The sequence below is a fragment of the Cynocephalus volans genome, chromosome 1 (genome assembly GCF_027409185.1).
Source record: "Cynocephalus volans isolate mCynVol1 chromosome 1, mCynVol1.pri, whole genome shotgun sequence".
Taxonomy (NCBI): Eukaryota; Metazoa; Chordata; class Mammalia; order Dermoptera; family Cynocephalidae; genus Cynocephalus; species Cynocephalus volans.
Genome location: NC_084460.1, coordinates 176,283,773 through 176,308,438, shown reverse-complemented (window position 1 = coordinate 176,308,438; position 24,666 = coordinate 176,283,773). Strand labels below are relative to the sequence as shown.

At 39.5% G+C, this 24,666-nt stretch overlaps 1 protein-coding gene across 4 annotated transcripts in view; it reads right to left on the bottom strand.

The window, feature by feature from the left end:
* BACH1 (BTB domain and CNC homolog 1) overlaps positions 1-16,273 on the bottom strand; it is a 44,646-nt gene extending 28,373 nt beyond the window's left edge. For 3 of the 4 annotated variants that reach the window (XM_063107473.1, XM_063107471.1, XM_063107480.1), the window contains exon 1: positions 16,135-16,273. The gene's annotated coding sequence lies outside the window, so the exon portion shown is untranslated. Of the gene's footprint in view, positions 1-15,656; positions 15,677-16,134 lie in introns of those variants that run through there. The other variant, XM_063107476.1, reaches the window with a different exon arrangement.
* Positions 16,274-24,666: the final 8,393 nt, after the last annotated feature.

The following is a 24,666-nucleotide window of genomic DNA, read 5'->3' as shown; positions in this document are numbered from 1 at the left end:
AAACAGGCTGGCCAGTTAGCTGACTTGGTTAGAGTGAGGTGTTGGTAACACCAATGTCCAGGGTGTGGATCCCAGCACTGGCCAGCAACCAAAAAATTTAAGAAACAATGAAGTCTTTTATTTACTTAACATATTTGACAGCTACTTGATTCTTAACAGGACTTCTATATCTCAAAATTATGAAAATATGAACTACCAACCAGAATTGGTCCACACCAGTAAAGCTTATTTACTGAATACATATTTCTTTTTTTTTTTTGTCTTTTTGTGACCGGCCGTACGGCGCTCAGCCAGTGAGTGCACTGGCCATCCTTATACAGGATCCGAACCCGCAGCGGGAGCACTGCTGTGCTCCCAGCGCTGGCCACACTCTCCCGAGTGCACCACGGGGTCGGCCCCTGAATACATATTTCTCTCTTGCATTTGTCAGTAACTATTTTTTAATCAACTTTGAGGTAAGATTTATATGAAATGAACTACATCTATATGAAGCTCACAATTCAATAAGCTCGACAATTATATATGTGCCTGAAACCACCATCCCCACAATCAAGATAACGTAATTTCCATCACTACTTAATTCCACATGCCCCTTTCAGGTTTCTCCTTCCCTGTGCCCCTGGCTCTAGTTAACCAATAACTTGCTTCACTATAGATTAATGTACATTTTCTTTTATTCTTATATAAATGGAATCACACACTATACATATACACCTTAGTTTCAAGTTTCTTTCACTCTCAGTTTAATGGTTTTGAAATTTATTCATGTTGTTGTATACATCAGATGTTTGTTTCCTTTTATTACTGAGTAATATTCTATTATATGTATATGCCACATCGTTCATCTATGTAACTATTGATAGACAATTGTAACAAAGATGGACAATTGTATTTTTCTGTTTCGGATTATTGCAATAAAGTTTCAATGAACATCTGCACGGACACACATTTTATTTTTCTTGAGTAAATAAATACATAAGAGTAGAAGAGCTGAGTAATATGGTAGGTATATGTTTAACTTTTTAGAAATTGCTGAATAGTTTTCCAAAGCAATTGTATCATTTTACATTGCTACCATCAGTGTATGACAATTCCAGTTGCTCTCCCTTCTCATTAACCCTTGGTATTGTCATCGTTTAAATCTTAGCTCTCTTAATAAACATGTAGTGGTATCTCACTGTGGTATTAATTTCCATTTCCTGATAACTAACAATGTTGAGCATCTTTATACATGCTTACTGGCCACTCGAATATCTTCTTTTGTGAAATGTCAGTTTAATTCTTCTGAGCTTTTATATATTTTTATTATGGAGTTATATGAAGTAGTAGAATTACATTACGATTGCAATGAAACTATACGTCAACTTGGGAAGAACCAACATATAAAAACTTGTGTCCTCCAGTACATGAACATGGCATCTCTTTCCATTTACTTGGGTCTTTTTTAACTTATCTCAGCATTATTGTGATATGTTTAGTAAAGAGGGCTTGCACATTATTTGTTAAATTTATTCCTAAGTATTTTATATTTTTTGTAGTTACTGTCAATAGATTTGGCATTTAAACTTCACTTGCTGGTTTTTTGCTGCTATTATGTAAAAGCAAAAAGAAATATTTTTAAATACTAACCATGAAATCTGCAACCTTACTTGATTTTCTTAATAGTTCTGATGGTTGTTTTGTAGATTTCTCAGGATTTGGTATGTATAACAATCATATCATCTGCAAATATAGTTTTATTTCTTTCCCATATTTATGAGTTATTTTTCTTCCCTTACTGCACTGACCACAATAGTGAGAACGGTGAGAGGGTGTCCTTGTCTTATAAGGAAAGTGTTCAGTATTTCACCATTAAATATAATGTTAACTATAAGATTTCTAAAATGAGCAAACTAACGGGAAGAGAGGGAGTAAAGTAGTAAATACCCCAATTAACTTAAGGCTCCTGTAAGAAACTCAGGGGGAGAAAAGAAGCAAAGTATGAAAATTCCCAAAAATTCCCCACAAGAGTGAAATTTCCTAACTCAGCCTCCTCCAAGGTATGCCTACACTGCTTTCTAAGTTCTCACTCCTCAGACATCCTAAGATCCCTTAATTACGAGTTGGAGATGAGAAGGACAGAGTTGTTAGGCACCACACATAAGTACTTAAAGACTATCAGAACCTCACAAACCTAACAGCTGGCTGTTCTAGGGATAACTAAGGGTAGACAGCACGAAATATTGTTTTATAACTTGATGACTCCTCTGCCAGTTGAGCAAATTACTACACATCTTTGTGACAATTTTTCTCTTTCTTTTCTGGCAAACCAGAAATAAGAATAGTACTTTTTGTTTAGAAGGTCAAATGAAATAATATACATTATGTTCTTAGGGCAGTGCCTCGCATATAATAGATGTTCAGTAACCATATGCTATTATTTGAATTTTATGCTAGAGATGTTTTTTGAGTGGCCCAGGGCAACAGTGAAACTATAAGGAAAGAAGTGTGATAGCACACTACTTATTTAGCCCAGTGCCCAATACTGACACAGGTATAGTAACAAACACTTTTAATTGGTTTTCAACTTTCAGAACAGACTTATAAAGGAAAATTTAATTATGGTCATAGAATGGAATGTAAATATTATTAACCTTGACAAAATAAAAGTAAAACTGACAGCCTAGGAGATGGGATCAGAGAGAATGGAAAGAAAAAGTATTTTTACGTGATTATAATATGCGGAGTCAAAAGATACTACCTTAGTATCTTTATTATAGTAATAATAATAATAATGTTTAGAGTTGGAGTTGCAGAGGTGAACAAGAGTAGAAATGGAATTAATAATATGATTATAAATATAGGTGGGAAGATAGTAGAAGTAAACAAAATCACCATGCATGGTTACAGGAAGTCAACAGACAATGTCTTAGGCTGATAAATAAAATGAGGTATAAACATCTTAGACAGAGATAAGCACCAAAAAAATTTAATAGCAGAAATGAGAAAACACTGCATATAGAAGTGACACAGAATTGGAGGGATGGGGGAAGGCCGAGGTGCAGCAGATGCGGTTGTTCTCTGTACTTTTTTTTAAAACCATGAATAGGTTGAATAAAAACAGAAACTTAAAGGATGTTTAAATAGACAGTAAACAAAACAAGTACTAAAACTTAGTTAAATCTAAATTGTTGATAACTTGGTTGTGAGTTTTAATGCCACTTTTTAAAGACTTTTCAAATAGAAAAGGCATTTGATAGAGAAAAATCAATCTTGAACTAGATCTCTTTACCACTTGATTTATTAATTTTGAAATGGCAAGTCTTCTTACAGCTTTTAAAGATTAAAATAAAAATTTAAAAAATCAATCTTGAACTAAAATCTTATATTTTGACAAAACTAGGAGATGGAGATGGTTGAAATAATACAGTAAGATTTGCTTGGGAACAATGTTATACATACTGTTTAATATTTAATATTGATAGATACCAATTCAAATAGGCTCTTTAAAAATTTAAGGGTATCCTCTAGGGAAATAAGTGTTGAACTGCCATACCAGTAGAGCACTAGTTCTTTGCCTTACAGAATCTGATGAAATCTATTAAACTTCTACCAAGAAGACCATTCACACAATAAAATTTTGCATTTGCATTTAATAGAACTGATGGATAAATCAAGAGCTAATTCTTTGAGAACAATAAAATTGACAAACTTCTGCAAAATCTCACCAAGAAAAAAAGAAAGAAAGAAATGAATATACAGCATTCCCATCTCCATAAAGAACATACTATAATGGTACCTCTCTTAAAATAAAATGTCTTGACCCTCCCCTTGCTCCTCTATCTACAATTCTCTGCTCCTCTTTGTAATAGAACTCCCCAAAAGAACTATTTATACTCATACTATCTCCACTTCTCTCTCTTTCCGATTTCATTTGAGTCCATAAAATCAGGCCTTTTCCCCTCTGCTGCATGTAAACCACTTAGTGAAACTCAGTGGCCTCCACATTGCCAAATGGCAAAATTTTGTCTTCATCTTACAAAAGCATCTCTTACAACAGCAATATTCAACAGGTTGATTATTCCCTCCCTGATACCTTTTCTTCACTTGGTTTCTAGGATATCACAATCCTTATTTCCCACCTGCCTCCCTGACAGCCACTTATCAATTTTCTTTGGTGGATCTTTCTCCTCTTCCGAATCTCTAAATGCTAAAGAGCCCAGAGCTTAGTCCACAAATGTCTTCTCTGTCTGCACACACTCCCTGGGTGAACTCATCCAGACTCATGGCGGGGACCTGATCACTCACGGACTTGCTGGACATTCTGATATTCATATTGATCTAATCTCAACTTATCTCTTAAACGTCATACTCATTTATACAACTGCATACTAAAATTACTACCTGTATGTCCAACAGGCATATCAATTTAACATGTCCACAAATTTTGAATGTCACCCCCCTACCATGCCTTGTTAGATACATCAAAATATTAACAATGGTTACATCTAGGTAATTTTTATTTTCTTTTTTTCTTTCTGCATTCAAATTCTTGACCAAGAACATGTACAAGCAGTCTTCAAAAAGTTCATGGATAATTTGTATTATCTTTTAACTCTATTTTTCCAAGAACTTTTTGAAGTATCCTCATGTTACTTTATAATCAGAAAAATGTTAAAATAAACAACTGTAAACAAACAAAAAAAATATGCCTTGGTTATAAATACAGTTCACATTCATTTCAATTGTCTTGAAGCTTCCTGAAGAATGCCAATTACTTTTCACTCCTTTATAATGTATATTTCCTCCAGTCATCAGCAGACAGTATTGACGGGTAACTCTAAAACACAGCAAACTCCAATGATATCCTCATAGTAATTATTAAATAATAAGTTGAATTTTATGGAAACCTAAAATAAAAAACTTGATGTGGAAAAAAGAGAACTCTTTTACAGGAAAAGAAGAAGGAAAGACCCATCAAGTCAAGTCTAGCCACGCGAACAAGGGCAAATGCGCATCTGTGAAACTGAGGACAGCTTGAGGCAGCTTCTGCCCTACCTGTCTCACGAAGCCCTTTCAAAAGTATGAAGTGCTAAACAAACACACAGAATTATGAAAGACAAAAGGAAATCAAGTTTTAGCTTATTTTAACACTACCAGTAGCAATGGGACACAATTAAGACTGTACTGATATCATCAACTGTGTGATCTTCTGTGTATTACCTGACTGTTACCACTTCAGGTTCCCCACCAGCAAAACAACATCAACACTAAGGATAGAATGGTTTAGTGCATTTAACAGCACAGGGCTTGGCACAAAACCATTAATATTTTATCATTATTATTGCCATTATTACACATATGATCAAAAGAAAACTGTATAGAGTGGTACCCCCTTATCTCTGGTTTCAGTTACTTGCAGTCAACCACAGCCCGAAAATATTAAATGGAAAATTCCAGAAATAAACAATTCATAAGATTTGGATTGCATGACATTCTGAATAGTGTGATAAAATCTTGTACTGTCCCGCTCCATCCCAAGTTGGACATGAATAATCCCTTGTCCAGCATATCCATGCTGTCTAAGTCACCATCCCATTAGTCACCTAATAGCTGATTCGGTTATCAGATCAACTGTCCAGGTATCACAATGTTGTATTTAAGTCACCCTTATTTTACTTAATAACAGCTCCAAAGTGCAAGAGTGATGGTGGCATATTGGTAAAATTGTTCTACTTTATTATTAGTTATTGTTGTTAAAATATACCTAATTTATAAGTTAAACTTTATCAAAGGCATGTATGTACAGGAAAAAAAACATAGTATACACGAGGTACTTCAAAAAGGTCATGGAAATATTTGTATTACCTTTTCATTCTATTTTTCCATGACCTTTTTGAAGTACCCTGGCATAGGGTTCCATACTATCTTTGATTTCAGGCATCCACTAAGGGTCTTGGAACATATCACAGATAAGGGGAGACTACTATATTTTAAAAGGTTCTACAAACCCAAGAATTAAGTTACAAAATGCAGAGATTCCTGAACCTTTAACAATAAAAATTCAGTGAGCCTAATAAGGATCTCAATAAGGTAAAAAGAAAATATTAAAACTGCACAAGTCTGCCCAAGACAACCGCTAATTTCACAAAACTAAAAAATTTCTAACTAAAAGAGCACATTCACCTAAGATGACCCACTTCTGGTAGAGATAAGGAAACTGAGCCCTGACAGGGTCATTACTTAAATGTTGAAAAAGTATCTACCCCCAGGTCCACATTCATGTTATATGACTAAATTGTACATGGGAGGAGAGGCAGGAAAATGGGAGAGGAATAGAAGGACAAGGAGTACAGGGAAATGCCTCAAGTATCTCGTGTGTGATGAGAACGAATGATGTTATACACACACACTAAATGGACATTTACAGAATAGCAAATTTTCCCTCATTACTCAATATTTGGTGAATTAATTTCTAATTAACACCTGTTGGATTATATAACCAACCTCATATATCATTAAAAGTCTATAGTTACACATGCTACTATGGAAAACTCAAGAAGGAAAGAATGTAAGGAGATATTTCACTAAAAGTTACTTTCAATACAATTAAGTGTCTGTGTCCTATGTTCATTCATAATGAAATATTAAAGATTCTTCATTTGCCATTTTGTTTTCAAACTGTAAAAATTATAACCATGATCCAAATTATTTATTTCTAACTGCCTAGAGGAAGCGAAAGTCCTAAAACTAGTTTAAGGTCAGAGTGACCTTCTTAAGGTCTAAGAGTTGACACACATAGTATACAAAGTACTGAAAAACAAGACAAAACAACAAAAAAGTGCCCTTCAAATACCCATCCATTCCTTATAGACCAACTTATAATAAACTTGAGTCCAAAAAAAGGGGATTAAGAATAAGAAGAATGTTTAGTAACAATTTTAATTAAATAAGGCAGCAGTTACGCAGAGCAATTATCACATGAATCACAGATTTGAAACTCTTTAATTCAAGCACAGGTACTAAATTGAAATGCTTTATTTAAAAATAACCTAACCCACTAATCCCTGACACCCACCACAGGGCTGCAGTGTCTCAATATACATAGGTAAAACTAAAAACTGTAAGTCTATTTTTTATTTGTGTTAACTTGGGAGTCAAAATAATCATCTCTAAAATGGGTATTTCCAAGCTACAGTTCTCCCTTGGAGTCCTCGATAACTACTTTTCATTATATGATAATCACAAGATTTACTCAAGTAAGTAACAATTTGGGGCCTGTAAACAAAGCTGAAATATATCTCAGCTCAAATAGTATTTGAGGAACAACTGAGTAAGTAAGTACTACTGCATTGCATAAAAAAATTATTTTGGCAGTCTTTCTAAATTCTATCTAAAAGGAAATATCACTTCAGAAGCCTACTCAGGCCATTTATCACAATCTATAAGTTACTCTCAAACAGAAAACAACTATTTGGCAATTAATTTCTATTCTGTGAATTTACAACACTTAAGTGTTTACGTATTTACACTGTTTGTTTGCCTTTTACATAGCAAACAAAGCTCCAAAGCCTGGGAGATTAAGAAGGAACAAGAAAGAAATATAAAAGTGATTTGCACATTGACCACAGTTAACAGTAATGTATATTTCAAAATTGCTAAAAGATTAGATTTTAAACATTCCCACCACAAAAAAATGATAAGTAGGTGAAGTGATGAATATGTTAATTAGCTTGATTTAATCTTTCTACAATGTATACATATATCAAACATGGCCCTGTTCCCCATAAATATATACAATTATTATTTGTCAAATAAATAAATATAATTTTTTTTAAAGTGCTTTGAAAAGTTTAGGAGTGCAACAAAAGCACTGTATAAACTTAAGGTGGCATCATTCTTGAAGTCTGGAAAGAACGGCAAATAAGCTAACCACAGGACAACTTTCCCTTCTGGAGGGGAATGAGAGAGGGAGGGATGTTTTGTTTGTATCCCTGATTCAAGAATTTGGGTTCTAAAGAATCCTGGACCATCCAGCCAATGAATCAAACATTCTATTTGAGCCAGGTTAGCCGCACCACTCAGTGCACCATAGATATCACAGGTGCACATGCCCTTCAGATTAAGAGAGAGAGCGAGCTGTCCTCTTGGTATAGATACAATCAGAAGACACAAGATTTAACTATATGTTCTCCTTTCCCTGAAAGTATTAAGAGAATGACAGAACTTTAGAACTTTTAGAAAACTGAAAGAAAAAGAAAGCTATTCTTTTTATACAATTTTTTCATAATAGACATCTTCAATTTATAAATAATTTTTAAATAAAACATTTATTTGATCTGATTGTAAAAGTACTACTTGGTCACAGTAGGAAATATGACATATAAAAGGAAAAAAAAAGTCACCTAAAATTCCAAATCCAAAGACAACCACATTTTCCTTCTCTACTCAGTAATGTGTGCCTATGTGTAGTGATGGTACAAGCAGTAGAAAGGATGACACTGGTGACCACCCAGCACCATTCACCCACCCCCTCACTTTCTAAACAAACCCTGACTGTGCTCACATATCTACTCTCTACCTGAGGCCATGCATTTCTGGGGAAGCAGACCCCAAGTCGCAGCCCAAGATGAATCAAGACCCATTTAAGTCAATCACAGTGGTCCCTTCTCCCCTGACACTGACTGATTTAAGCATGGGCGTGGGTGCAATGCTGACCCATGAACAGAGAGGAGAGGAATGGGGCAGCACGTACTATGAGGCTTTTGGGAAAAGTTTTCCTCACTATGATAAAAAGACATCCAAAAGAAAAAGTCTCTCTTCTTCCAGGAAACTTAGTCATACTTTCTTGTGACACTTGAACTTGTGGCAGCCATCTTAAAAACCATAAGAGGAACTAGCCAAGGACAAAATAAGGATGTTGCCTGCATTTTCAACCTTTTTCCACTGACTGGATTTTCAAATACACACACACAACGTTCCTGACCCAACCTCCCCCTGCTAAAATCTATCTCTCTTTGCTCTTCTTCACAGCTAAGCTTCTCAAAAGAGCTGTCAATACAAGCTTTCCTGCACTAAACTATACAATCATCATTAACATTCCCAAGGCTTTCCCAATTTCCCAAAACTTAGGCTTCTCATAGCCTAATGGTTCCATAGCACATTTTACATGTTGCTGTTACAGCAATTAACACATCCTGTAGTAATGGTTTGCTTGTCTATCAGACTGTAACATCTGAAAAGTTTTGTATTACCAATATCCAGAAAAGTTCTTGCCATTTAAAGGCATAAATATTTATTTCATAAGTTAAAAATAAACCCATTATCTAACAAGTAGGAATGTCATGAATGTTTAAATTTACCAACCCTGCTATCTATGTACACCAAAGGCTGAATGTGTGTTTCTGAGTTTGGGGAAAAGAGCAGCAAGCACACAAAGATAAGAGAACAAAGTGCCTTGAAACTTAAAAACACAATTATTCCTTACCCTTCAGGAATTAGAGAGCTGTTACAAGTTAGCTCAACAGAAGAGGGAACGGCATTTCCACATTGGCATCTGAGGAGCGACAGCAGGGTAGCACTAGTGTCGAGCTCCTCTGCCTCTGGTAACCATTGCTGCCAACCTACTCCAGAGAGGGAAAGGTGTCCCAGCCTTCCTGAGGTCTGGAACAGACAAACTAAGCCAATGACAACAGGCATGCCCTCAGAGGCAAAACATGTATTTTAAAAATCCGAAGAAATATACATAGCGCTTGATCAGTACTTGCGGCAGTCCTTTACCACAGAGAGAAAGTTGAGTAGGGAAAGGTGATAGCAGCCATAGACTCACCCCCGAATGGCATTTTGATTTCTCTGGATGACAGCTGGGACTAAAGGTATGACAGCAAAGAACCCTATTCAGCTGAGCAAAATGCTTTTCTACTTCGTCTTTTGTTAGTGTGGGAAAAAAAAGAATAATCATTAAAAGAGCCAACAGCTTTTTTTCTTACTTCTTACTCTAATTTAAATGATTAATCCTACACCTAGGATAGAACCAGGAGCCATGCTGGAAGTAGTCCTCAGAAAAACATAGCAGATAAAGAGATATCAGATAGTTTGGAAATTAAAGAGACCTAGGCCAAAAGCTAATGATAATTTTACATTTTTAAAATAATACTTAAATATAAAATACACACTAATGAAATTGCTTATCAAAAACCACTTACTCTAAAATTATAATCTAATAAATTAATAAATCTTTTACAGCTATACATTTTATAACAAACTGATGAATGAATAACTCTCTGCACTGATTTAGCTGACTAATGAAAGATGCTAGCACACTTTAGAGGAGAAATAAGGCATTAAGTATATGAAGATACCAGTAAAGAGAGTTGGGTGGGTGGGTCTTCCCATTTCTTCAACAGGGCCCTGAAGGGTTTACCTCCTTAGGCCAAAAACACCTCCCCTGGGAGTCCTAGAGGCAGACACATCGTCAGTAAAAAGAAGAAATTAATGAAAAAAAAGGGGAGAGGGGTCGGTGCAGGGGGCCAGGGACATTTCCCTTACTATACTATTTAGTCTACAGCCTTGGAGGTGGCTATTACTACTGCCCAGGCTACAAAGAAACTGAAAAAATGACCCCAATTACACAAAACACTTTTTAGTGTTATTCCACTTTAATAAGGGATGGGGAAGTAGAATGCAACTGCTCACTGTGACTCTGATGCCATCTAAAAAGTGACAAATAAAAGGGCCGGCCCGTGGCTCACTTGGGAGAGTGTGGTGCTGAGAACACCAAGGCCCCAGGTTCGGATCCTATACAGGGATGGCCAGTTAGCTCACTGGTTGAGCGTGGTGCTGACAACACCAAGTCAAGGGTTAAGATCCCCTTACCGGTCATCTTTTAAAAAAAAAAAAAAAATTAAAATTAAAATTAAAAAATTAAAAAATTAAAAATGACAAATAAAAAAGTAAAAATAATTCTGCCAGACAAAAACTGGAAGTAACTATTTTATTACATAAATATTCTTTTGAACAATGAGTTTCCGAGGCTCTAAGAAAAAGATTTAAATTTATTTTTAAAAGAATGCAATTTGCACACAGCTTCAGCTGCATTAATATAACATTTTCTAAGTTGTGCCAGTACTTAGAAAGGAACCAGCAGCCAGCCAACTTCACTGCATGCCCATTGTGTTCATGCAACAGTCATTAAGAACCAAGATCCTGGCAACCACTATTTCTTTGTTCTTTATGTTTGCTTTGGGGTAATATTTATTATTCTATTAGTATTTTCTAAACTGTCCCCAATTCTAAATAAAACAAAACATCTGTTCTAGATGAGTGATGACATTAAAATATTAGATGTAGATGGTGTTTAATATCTAGACAACCAAATTACATTTTGCTCAATTCAATTCTAAGTCATTTATGGGTAAAAATAAGTCACAAGACAAATTTTCTTTACACTTTAGAAGATGAACTAGAAGCATGACTTAAATCCAGCTGCTTCCTCAATAATCACACCGATGATGAAAACAGAAAGTAGAAATCTAAATAATCAAAAGAATTTCGACTCGATACACACTTCACATAACTTAAAAGGCAAGACACATAATGTTCTCTTTCAATCTGTTAAAAATTCCCAAGTTTCAAAACCACAGAACTAGAATAAACCCATATTATACAAACCACTGCAGCAACCAATAGTTTACTGAACATACATGGCCAAGGCACATACAGTGTTCCACAGGAGATAAAACAGAAAGACATAGACCTTCACCATCAAGAAACTTACACTCCAGCTGAAAGGATGGTCAAAATGTTTGACACAACCTTTCTAAGTTACTAACAGGTGCAAGAGGCTGTAGGATAAACATATCCACTGTATTCATATCCATATCATGGATAACTTTTCTATATTAGCACAGGCATGTCATCTAAAGAAAACACAATACTTAGAAGTAGTAATTGGCAAGTAAATTTACACTGCAAATGTACCCAACAAACTGGATGAGGCCCACAAATAAGAATCAAGAAAAGAGTTCTGCCCTAGTACTGATAAGCAGGGAAGCAGTGGACGGGTTACTAACCCACAATGTCCTCAACTACAATGTGGAGAAGAGACTAGATGAAGAATGGCAAGTGCTTTTATTACTTCAAAAGCCAATTTCAATTAACTGGTAGTGATCGCCTCTAGAGAACTCTCCTGAGACTGTTAGATTCCTTTAAGTAAAAAGTTATGTCCTATGTTCCTCGTCTTCAGAAGTTGGATGTGTTCACTTGTGTTGTTTTTCCATTAACAGCGACCTGCTGCACTCCTCAGTATTACCTGTGATCAATGGCTGCAATTCAGCTCTCGGAAGCTACAAAAGGTGGCTGTGTAACAAAGCACCTCCCTGATTCTGGACAACAGATAATAACCTAATATTCACTGATGTTTAACATAGACCCAACACTGTTCTGACTACTTAATCCATTTAACACATTTAATCCTCACAACAATCTGTATGATATAGATTCTATTACCACCATCCTCATCTTACAGAGCAGACAAGGAGGCACTAGGCTCTATATGGAATAGATTGCCCAAAGCTTAAAAGGGGTGACACCACCAGAACCAGAGCTTAAGCAGTCTGGCTCCAGATCTTACTTTTAACCACTTTGCTTACTGCTTCTGTACAGTGATCTTACTTTGCAACTGTACAGTGATCAAACCCGTCAACCTCAGTTCTGTTAATGCTTTGCACTGAGTAAGCCAGAAGCCCAGGCTTTATGGTGGTGTAAATCAATATTTTACCTGCAGTCCTGAAATGTTTACTCTCTTCAAGGGGCCTGGACTCTGGCAAACAGCACTCAAATTACCCATACCTTGAACATCAGTAGATTATCTTATCTGGCATATTTTTTTAATCAACACAATCTCATAAATCATCCATTCCATCACATAAAATGAACCCTTCATTTAGTAGAATCCTCAGGAAATGCAGGTTTTAGGGTTAAAACAATTCTCCCACTAACAGAACATTAGTCAGAAAATTAGAGAGGGAGGTGATTCCTAAAACATAAATCTGATCAGCACTGTGAAGAGAATCTCTGACAACTGGTAATTTAAAAGGCTTTGCAATTGTTATTCTGAGCATCACCTCTCACAGTACAGTGTAGAAGGCACATGGCATATGAGGTTTAACTGAATGGTAAATATTAACCAACCCCCAGCAGTCACAGGAGTTTGATTTTCTGAATAAATGCCATTTCTCAAAGGTATAAGCTTGGCAAAAAAAAAATACAGAGTAAGCTTTAAAAGAATTTGTTACATACATATGACACTCCAACGCCAGTGTTCCCATTGCATCTTTTTACATATCACTACACTTCAGATAACATACATTAAACAAACCAACCAGTGGGCTTGTCTCCAAATTCAAAACAAGACAGCATCAAATGTAATTCTGTATTTTTTTTTGTATTTCTATTCCCAACAGCAACAATGAAATGAAATTTACACTCAAGCTTCTAATCAGAGTACAATAGAAAAGAATAGAACTACATATAAAATTAAAATTAACTGGAATATTAAGAACACTTTGAAAGAACTATAGATCTTAAGAGGAAATCAGAAGTTTAAAAAAGAAAAAAAGCATTCTAGTTACTGAAAGAATTTTAGTGGCAGTGGTTAACCCTTTCTGTTCCCCAACAGAAAAAGGGTACCCACATTATATAATATGCATGCACTACTGTTAATCTGCATCTTTAAGTTAAGCTTTCTTATTTTACACAAAAGTGTTAAAAAGCAAAGTTTTAATATTTTCTTTCCAAGCGAATCATCTTGCATCCCACCTTAGACTCTGATACCTAAAAAATTCATGATTTCTAATCTCCTATAGTCCTAAACTTAAAGCAACAAAATTGTCTTTCCTAATACAAAATGTTTTAAATGAACTACCATGAAAATAAGAACTAATCATTCTTTTGATCACAGGTAAGGGCCAGACCCCCCTCTCCACATTCCCTATTCCTAAACTTTGTTTACAATGTGGACTTGTATGCTTGGGTTATGTGTTCATTTTTTAAACAAGAAGCAATGACACAAGATGTAAAGACACTAGCACCATATATCAAGAGAATTAGACAGATACATATGGTATGCTTTTCATTAGACAGCTCTTTCTGGACTTGACCCAGTGAGTACTATTAATTCCACCTCTATTCTCCTTACCCTCCTTTCTGACATCAGAAACTACTCTTGTATGCATGAAAAGCCAAGGACTATGAAAAACAAGAGGAAGTCCCCTTCTTCTCATAAAGAAATTTTTGCGAAAAACAAATTTAGTTCACTTTTGGAAATGTAGAGAGCACACAACAAAAAAACCACAAAAAGGAAACAAAAAACCTAAAAGTACAGTAAGAGTAGTAAATATTTTTGTTACAATACTGTTTATTGGGTTATTGCCAGATGCAAATTTCTTCCCCAGTTTTAGCTCTCTCCAGCACAATTTTTTTTCTCAGGCAGTAGGTCACCACGCTGCTAAACACCACCTCAGTGTCACTTGGCCACTTCCTTCCTAAGAGTACTCTAGCACTTCACCCACTGATTACCTGTAACAACACAGAAAACTCCCATCAGGTCCCCTTCAGCCTTCTGGAGCAACCCCTCTTGAGGGCTCACTGGCCTTTTATGGTGGAAGCATGTGATGAGAGTATCTGCACCAGCTGTTCCTAATTACCTTTCAGGCTGGGGTGAATGACTCAGCAACCCAACTTTTTAAAAGTGTCATCCTACCTTGTTATTCCAATCAACATATTGAACAATGGTAAACCACTTGACAGAACCACAGGTTAAAGAACAACAGTAATACACTATGCGATCACTACACCAAGGCCACTCTACTTCAAGCTGACTCACCAGAAGCCTTTTTTCCCTAGGCTTCTTTAAGATGTCCAAAGGCAGAAGTGACAAGCTGACTCACCAGAAGCCTTTTTTCCCTAGGCTTCTTTAAGATGTCCAAAGGCAGAAGTGACAAGTGTCTTCAAGCCCAGCCCAGCCCTTGCACCACACTGCCCAAGACCAGGAAGAGGCAAGCCGACTTCTTCCCATTTCTTCCCTTCAACCATGTGGAGCGCTCAAATGCTCTGCCACGAACACATCTGCTGTTTCCACCCTTTATCTTTCTCAACCGCCTTAAATGCAAATCCTCCGCGATATGAGAAGTGTTCAAATATATGAACAAAGGCCTAGTAGTGGCATCTCCCATGGGTAACAGTACCAACACTGATGTAACTCTCAAAAAAATCAGCATCCTATAAAAGCCTTTGTTCCTCCAAGTATGACACTGCAGCTTGTTTTTCCCATACACGTTCTTTCGCAATTACTACTACACTTTACCTCGAACCAGCCCAAGTTTAACGCCGAAGGCTCACTGCATAAAAGCATTCCGCACCATTCTACTCAATGACATTAAAGTGCCGTGTGAGAATGAGAAAGCAATGGCACTCGCGTTACATTACACGAGCACAAAGCTGGTGTCTCTGTAATCAACACCCACTCTCACCATATTGTGAGAGTCTTAATTACAACATGCGGGCAAAAACTCCAACAAAGGGAGCCCTGGGATCTCCGCTTCCCAAAACCAATCTTCGCTAAATCCAGCTCGCTAAAGTGGTATTTCCGCTCCCGCCACGAGTTCGGCCTTTCTTACGTGATTACACGCGACATGCACCCAAGCCAGGAAGATGGGAGGCTACGGATCGGCGGGAGGGGCGGGAGGGCAATACGGAGCCGGGCCCGGGCCGCGAGGGCGGTGCAGATGTGTCACAGCCCGGGCGGGGGCCGGACAGGCGGGGCTGCGGGAGCGGGCGCCCGGGCACACCCCGCCCCCCGCCGCACCCCCGTCCACCAGGGGTAAAGTGCAGCGCGGGCCGGTAAACAACAGCGCCGGCCGCGACGGGTCGCCCCTTCCGGCGGACGCGGCCACTGCCAGGAACAGGGGCCCCAGCCGCCCCTCGCGGCCCCGCTATGTTCCCCACCCCTCGGCCCAGAAAGCAGCCGCCCGAGGCCCCCTCACCGCCTCCCCGGGACCTGCCCGCGGCCGCCCCTCACAGGCCGACAGCCGCCACCCCGCGCGCCGCCGCGCGGACCCTCCCGGCAAGGGCAGGCGGGACGGCCGAGCCACTCACCAGAGCCGAGACGCGGCGCGGCCCGACTGACGGCAGCTAGCGAGCCCGGCGGGCGGTGCGGGCGGCAGTCAGGTGACTCACTCCCTCCGCGCGGCCGGCCGCCCCCTCCCCTCCGCTCTGCCGCGGCCGCCGCCGCCGCCGCCGCCTCCCGGCACCCAGACACCGCCTGCCCGCCTCGCGAGGCCCCGCCCCGCCCGCCTCGCGAGGCCCCGCCCCCACGGCGCCCACGCCCCGCCCTCGCCAGACTCCCCGCCCCTCTGACCGCGATCCCTGAGTCAGCCAGGGAGAGCGGGTTGGGGTCGCCACGGCCGGAAGCCCGCGCGGGATATTGCAGGGCAGGGCCGCGCGGGCTGGGGACTGAGCGGGGTGCAGCGGGATCGGCCTCGGTGAGGCAACGGTGGGGGGTCCCCCTGCCTCCACGCGGCGCCCCTTTACGGGCAAAGCCCGCCGCCTGAACGGACAAGCCACCTGAGGACCACCTCCTCCGTTCGCTACTGGGGTCAGGGAGGAAAGGCTGATGGCCTCCTCGCCCCGGGTATTGTCAGGACACCCGAATCGATCCAAGCCGCCGCGTGCCTAGGGTGCCAGTGGACAACAGGAGGGAGTACGGGCGCCGGTCCCGAGTCCCTCCCCAGAACCCCACAGGGGTCATTTCAGGAAGCCCCCTCGTCTGAGCTCCTGGGCTGCCTTCCCTTGGGGTGGCCGGGGCCCCAGGCTCAGAAGGTATTAGATAGAGCTTGCTGATAGGGACGTACCAAATGCAGCCAGGATTTTGTAGAAAGCATCTGGCAACCGTACTTCTGTCTGACAATGGAAACAACGGAGTCCCCTAACAGGTGTTCCCTTTGTGCTGTAGCTGCCAGGAAACTTCGTGTCAGGTTCAGCACCTGGTGTTGTCAGCCTGCCTATCTCAAGCCCTGGTTGCGCTTTCGTCCTCTAGTGCTTATTCTGCTGTTTATCCAATTGTCAGTTTTAAAAATTATGTTCCCAAGCCATTTAACACCTGTGGAGTTCAAAGCACTGTCTCTCTGCGGAGAGGGATACACGCATAGCAAAGCTTATCAATCTAGGGGAAGCGAGGGGACTGTGCTAGCCAACCTGATTAGACTTCCTGGGTAGGTGGTACCGACCCCAAGGGTTATAGCCATCCTGTGGTTTGTGTGAAGGGATTTTTGTCGTGGAGAGAGATGGAAAAAACTGGTGGCTGAACAGCAGCAGCCCTAGAATATGTGGACTCACTCATGAACAGTAGGAGGACAGCCTTGGACCTATGGGGGGGGCGGGGAAGAGCTACCAAGGTAATAAATCCGGGTATTATCAATAACATGACTGCATTTGTACCCACAGGCTGTGGAGCTTGGAGACATTTGAGTTACATCCAAAATACGTGAGAAAATTATATAAGAGAAATTGGATGGGAGCGCAAGGGGCGAAGTGATACACTGACCTAGAATCAGGGCACGCTTCCTGGAGGAAGTAACATTTACACTGAGGCCTAACTGGGACGGAAGGGGCCCAGGAGTCCAAGGATGATGCAAAGGTAGGAGGCAGATGGCATTTCAGGCTGCCTGAGTTCATGGTGGGGGTGCGGATGTTTAGTGGGAAATGGGGAAAGGACACTTGGGAATAAACCATGAAAGAAGGATTGGTTTCTTAAGACAAGGGAGAATTTGTAAGGCTTCACTCTCCTTCCACCCCAAGCCAGTGGAATTATATTCTTCCTTCTTCCCACACCTAGGCAGTTTCTTCTAGAGGAAGAACAGACTCTGCTCTTTGGGAAGAACTTTTCGTTATTTACTCTAGAAAATAATGGTGATATTTTCTAGGCTGAAAATTATGACATATGCTCTGATTTACTTATTTGAAAAGTTCCTACAAAGAAATATCAAGTTGTTGAGAGTATCACAGGAGATAGGAGTCACTCTCAAATTTCAATGTGCGTAAGAATATCTGGGGTGTGCCTTAATATGCAGATTCCTTGGCCCTGCCCCCCAAAATTCTGATTTCATAATTCTGAGTGGGACCCAAGGATCTACATTTTTTTTTTCTTGTAGTAAGTAGTTTATTAGGAAATCTGATACACAAATTTACATAAAATTAAAAAAAGTACAGTGTATTCTTTCCCATTAAAACTCTTATTTATTTATTAATGTTTAACTGTTCTTTTTCGTTGTTTCCATTTGTTCTCTCAACCTGCAAGAGTTTTTAAAATAATTTTGGAGGGAATATTTTAACTCAATATCTGTAATAAATTTGCATATTTTGCTCACAAATATACCTTTTTTTGCTACAGTCATATTTAAATTATCTCAAAATACTGATTTTGGCTTTTTTTTTTTTTTTAATTTCTTGGCCTCTTGTTCTTTTTTTTTTTTTTTTAATTTTATTTTGTCGATATACATTGCGGCTGATTATTGCTCCCCATCATCAAAACCTCCGTCCCTCTTCCCTCCCCCCCTCCCCCCCAACAATGTCCTTTCTGTTTGCTTCTCGTATCAACTTCAAGTAACTGTGGTTGTTATATCTTCTGCCCCCCCCCCCCGGTTTTGTGTGTGTGTGTGTGTGTGTGTGTGTGTGTGTGTGTGTGTGTGAATTTATATATTAATTTTTAGCTCCCACCAATAAGTGAGAACATGTGGTATTTCTCTTTCTGTGCCTGACTTGTTTCACTTAATATAATTCTCTCAAGGTCCATCCATGTTGTTGCAAATGGCAGTATTTCATTCGTTTTTATAGCTGAGTAGTATTCCATTGTGTAGATGTACCACATTTTCCGTATCCACTCATCTGATGATGGACCTTTGGGCTGGTTCCAACTCTTGGCTATTGTAAAGAGTGCTGCGATGAACATTGGGGAACAGGTATACCTTCGACTTGATGATTTCCATTCCTCTGGGTATACTCCCAACAGTGGGATAGCTGGGTCGTATGGTAGATCTATCTGCAATTGTTTGAGGAACCTCCATACCATTTTCCATAGAGGCTGCACCATTTTGCAGTCCCACCAACAATGTATGAGAGTTCCTTTTTCTCCACAACCTCGCCAGCATTTATCGTTCAGGGTCTTTTGGATTTTAGCCATCCTAACTGGGGTGAGATGGTATCTCAGTGTGGTTTTGATTTGCATTTCCCAGATGCTGAGTGATGTTGAGCATTTTTTCATATGTCTGTTGGCCATTTGTATATCTTCCTTAGAGAAATGCCTACTTAGCTCTTTTGCCCATTTTTTAATTGGTTTGCTTGTTTTCTTCTTATAAAGTTGTTTGAGTTCCTTATATATTCTGGATATTAATCCTTTGTCAGATGTATATTTTGCAAATATTTTCTCCCACTCTGTTGGTTGTCTTTTCACTCTGTTAATTGTTTCTTTTGCTGTGCAGAAGCTTTTTAGTTTGATATAATCCCATTTGTTTATTTTTCCTTTGGTTGCCTGTGCTTTTGGGGTCGTATTCATGAAGGCTGTGTCCAGTCCTATTTCCTGAAGTGTTTCTCCTATGTTTTCTTTAAGAAGTTTTATTGTTTCAGGGTGTATATTTAAATCCTTAATCCATTTTGAGTTGATTTTAGTATACGGTGAGAGGTATGGATCTAGTTTTATTCTCCTGCATATGGATATCCAGTTATCCCAGCACCATTTGCTGAAGAGGCAGTCCCTTCCCCAGTGAATAGGCTTGGTGCCTTTGTCAAAGATCAGATGGCAGTAAGTGTGTGGGTTGATTTCTGGATTCTCTATTCTGTTCCATTGGTCAGTGTGTCTGTTTTTATGCCAGTACCATACTGTTTTGGTTATTATAGCTTTGTAGTATAGCTTAAAGTCAGGTAGTGTTATGCCTCCAGCTTTATTTTTTTTGCTCAGCATTGCTTTGGCTATGCGTGGTCTTTTATTGTTCCATATAAATGTCTGGAGAGTTTTTTCCATTTCTGAGAAAAATGTCTTTGGAATTTTGATGGGGATTGCATTGAATTTGTATGTCACTTTGGGTAGTATGGACATTTTCACTATGTTGATTCTTCCAATCCAAGAGCATGGGATATCTTTCCATCTTCTTCTATCCTCTCTAATTTCTCTCAGCAGTGGTTTCGGGTTCTCATTATAGACATTTTTAACCTCCTTGGTTAACTCAATTCCTAAGTATTTTATTTTTTTGGTGGGTATTGTAAATGGGCAGGCTTTCTTGATTTCTCGTTCTGCATGTTCACTACTGGAGAAAAGAAATGCTACTGATTTTTGTGTGTTGATTTTGTATCCTGCTACTGTGCTGAAATCATTTATCAATTCCGAGAGTTTTTTTGTAGAGGTTTTAGGCTGTTCGATATATAGGATCATGTCATCTGCAGACAGGGACAGTTTGACTTTATCTTTTCCAATCTGGATGTCCTTTATTTCCTTCTCTTCTCTGATTAATCTGCCTAGTACTTCCAACACTATGTTGAATAGGAGTGGTGAGAGTGAGCATCCTTGTCTAGTTCCTGTTCTTAAAGGAAAAGCTTTCAGCTTTTCCCCATTCAGGATGATATTGGCAGTGGGTTTGTCATATATGGCTTTAATTATGTTGAGACACTTTCCCTCTATACCTAACTTATAGAGGGTCTTTGTCATGAATGAGTGCTGAACTTTATCAAATGCTTTTTCAGCATCTATAGAGATGATCATATGGTCCTTGTGTTTGAGTTTATTAATATGATGTATCACATTTATTGATTTGCGTATGTTGAACCAACCTTGCATCCCTGGGATGAATCCCACTTGATCATGGTGAATAATTTTACATATGTGTTGCTGTATTCCGTTTGCTAGTATTTTAGTGAGGATTTTTGCATCTCTATTCATCAAGGATATCGGCCTGTAGTTTTCTTTTTTGGTTATATCTTTACCTGGTTTTGGTATCAGGATGATGTTTGCTTCATAGAATGAGTTTGGGAGATTTGCGTCTGTTTCAATCTTTTGGAATAGTTTGTAAAGAATCAGTGTCAATTCCTCTTTGAATGTTTGGTAAAATTCTGCTGTGAATCCATCTGGTCCTGGGCTTTTCTTTGTTGGGAGCCTTCTGATAACAGCTTCAATCTCCTTTATTGTTATTGGTCTGTTCAAATTTTCTACGTCTTCATGGTTCAGTTTTGGGAGCTTGTGTGTGTCCAGAAATTTATCCATTTCCTCCAGATTTTCAAGTTTGTTGGTGTATAGTTGTTTATAGTAGTCTCGAATGATTCCTTGTATTTCAGATGAATCAGTTGTAATATCGCCTTTTTCATTTCTAATTTTTGTTATTTGAGTCTTCTCTCTTTTTTTTTTTTTTGTTAGCCATGCTAATGGTTTGTCAATTTTATTTATCTTTTCAAAAAACCAACTTTTTGATTCATTGATCTTTTGAATTGTTTTTTGCTTTTCAATTTCATTCAGTTCTGCTCTGATCTTAATGATTTCTTTCCATCTGCTAACTTTAGGTTTGGATTGTTCTTGTTTTTCTAGTTCGTTAAGGTGAAGTGTTAGGTTGTTCACTTGCCATCTTTCCATTCTTCTGAAGTGAGCATTTAATGCAATAAATTTCCCCCTTAATACTGCTTTTGCAGTATCCCACAGGTTTTGGTATGATGTATCATTGTTTTCATTAGTTTCAATAAATTTTTTGATTTCCTGCTTGATTTCTTCTTGGACCTGTTTAATTTCCATGTGTTTGTATAGTTTCCAGAGTGTCGTTTGTTATTAATTTCTAGTTTTAATCCATTGTGGTCTGAGAAGATACATGGGATAATTCCAATTTTTTTGAATTTATTGAGACTTGATTTGTGACCTAATATGTGATCTCTCCTGGAGAATGATCCATGTGCTGATGAGAAGAATGAATATTCTGAGGTTGTTGGGTGGAATGTTCTGTACATATCTGCCAATTCCAATTGGTCTAGAGTCTTGTTTAGATCTTGTGTTTCTCTACTGATTCTTTGCCTAGATGATCTGTCTAATATTGACAGTGGAGTGTTCAGGTCCCCTGCTATTATGGTATTAGTGTCTATTTCCTTCTTTAGGTCTAATAGAGTTTGTTTTATAAATCTGGCTGCTCCAACATTGGGTGCGTACATATTTATGATTGTTATTGTCTTCTTGATGGATCAGTCCTTTTATCATTAAGTAGTGTCCCTCATTGTCTCTTTTTATGGTTTTTAGTTTAAAGTCTATTTTGTCAGATATAAGAATAGCTACTCCAGCTCGTTTTTCTTTTCTGTTTGCATGGTAAATCTTTTTCCATCCTTTCACTCTTAGTCTGTGTGAATCTTTATGGGCGAGGTGGGTCTCTTGTAGGTAGCATATAGTTGGGTCCTGCTTTTTGATCCAGTCAGCCAGTCTGTGTCTTTTAATTGGGGAATTTAAGCCTTTAACATTAAGAGTTGTTATTGAAAGGTGTTGATTTATTCCTAGCATTTTATTGGTTGTTTGGTTGTCTTAGGTGTCTTTTGTTCCTTGCTTTCTGATTTACTGTTTAGTTTCTTTGTTTGTTGGTTCCTTAGGTTGTAGATAGTGTTTTTGTTAGCTTGTTTTCTCTTCATGAATGCCATTTTTATTGTACTAGCGGGTTTAGATTTTTCTTAGGTTTTTATGGCAGTGGTAGTTATTTTTCAGGAACCAAACCCAGTACTCCCTTGAGGATTTCTTGTAAGGGTGGTCGTGTGGTAGTGAACTCCCGCAGTTTTTGTTTGTCTGAGAAATATACTATTTGCCCCTCATTTCGGAAGGATAGCCTTGCAGGGTAGAGTATTCTTGGCTGGCAATCTTTGTCTTTTAGTATTTTGAAAATATCATCCCATTCCTTTCTAGCTTTTAGGGTTTGTGATGAAAAGTCTGATGTTAACCTGATTGGGGCTCCCTTATAGGTGATTTGACGCTTCTCTCTTGCAGCTTTTAAGATTCTCTCTTTGTCTCTGAGTTTTGCCAATTTGACTATGACATGTCTTGGAGAAGGCCTTTTTGGGTTGAATACGTTTGGAGATCGTTGAGCTTCCTGGATCTGAAGATCTGTGATTTTTCCTATACCTGGGAAGTTTTCTGCCACTATTTTGTTGAATATGTTTTCAATGGAATCTCCATTTTCCTCCCCTTCTGGAATACCCATGACTCGGATATTTGAGCGCTTGAGGTTGTCTGATATCTCTCTCAGATTTTCTTCCATGTCCTTGATTCTTTTTTCTTTCTTTTTGTCTGCTTGTGTTATTTCAAACAGCCCATCTTCAAGTTCAGAGGTTCTCTCTTCAACTTCGACAAGCCTGCTGGTTAAACTCTCCGTTGTGTTTTTTATTTCGCTGAATAACTTCTTCAGTTCAGCAAGTTCTGCTACATTTTTTTTCAGGACATTGATTTCCTTGTACATTTCCTCTTTCAGATCCTGTATACTTTTCCTCATTTCATCATGATGTCTAGCTGAGTTTTCTTGTATCTCATTCAGTTTCCTTAGAATTATCACTCGAAATTCCTTGTCAGTCATTTCAAGGGCTTCTTGTTCTATGGGATCTAGAGTTTGAGATTTATTAACTTTTGGTGGTATACTTTCTTGATTTTTTGTATTTCTGGTATCTTTTTTTTTGATGTTTATTCATTGTGGCAGGGGGTTTCACAGTCCACCGGTTTGAGACTAATGACTAACTAAGATGTTGCTGTGGTTGCCAATTTCATGTGGCTACCTCCGTGACTGCTCAGTTGGCCTCTAGTGCCTTGTGTGTATGGTTGCCTCGGGTCTTGGGCCTCTCCGGGGAGCCACCTTTCTGGTCAGCTTGGACTCTGCTGGGCTGGTGGATCACGTACCACAGGGTGTGTGATCTCTGTTGAGCTTTCACTTCCTGTGCAGGACTTCTCCCTGTTCCGTGTGCTCTGGCCCAGGCTGTTGGATCGTGCAGTGGCGACCCCACAGGGTGTGTGGTTTCTGTCAAGTCTCCGCCTCCCTGGCCGCACGTCTCCCCACTCTGTGCGCACTGTGCTGGGCTGCGAAGTGTCTTCTGCAACCCTCGTCTATCAGCTGGGCCTTCAAGACCCTGCTCGGCACTGTCTCGTCCAGGAAGTCTACCAGGTTTCTGGTAGGCACAGACGACCGGTCTCTCTGGGTGCCTTTGTAGCACTGTGTAGATCTTTCTTGGGACTTGTTCACCTTTGTATCCCCCGGCATGGACCGAATCTAGCGCCCACCTGCAGCCAGCTCTCCGGCAGGTTCAAGCGGACCTGGGAACTCTCCTACCACACTATTCCCAACCAGAAATTGGTTAGGCTTTTTTCCGAACTGGTGGCCGCAGAGATGGTATCTGCCTCCCAGTAACAGGAAGTTTACCGGGGGCTGGAGTCCAGGGTGTGGTGGAGTGACAGTCGGCCCCGCCCGTACTTCCTTGCCCTCCTGACACTGGCCGGGAACGCCCCACGCCACCAGCCCCACCAGAGAACCGCAGAGGGATTGGGAGGGGAGGCCGGCCCGCAGGCTCTGGAAAGCCCTGCACCGGGGCTAGCAAGTGGGAAGGCTCATTGAGGGGCCGAGCTGGGCAGAGCTGCCAGCACCT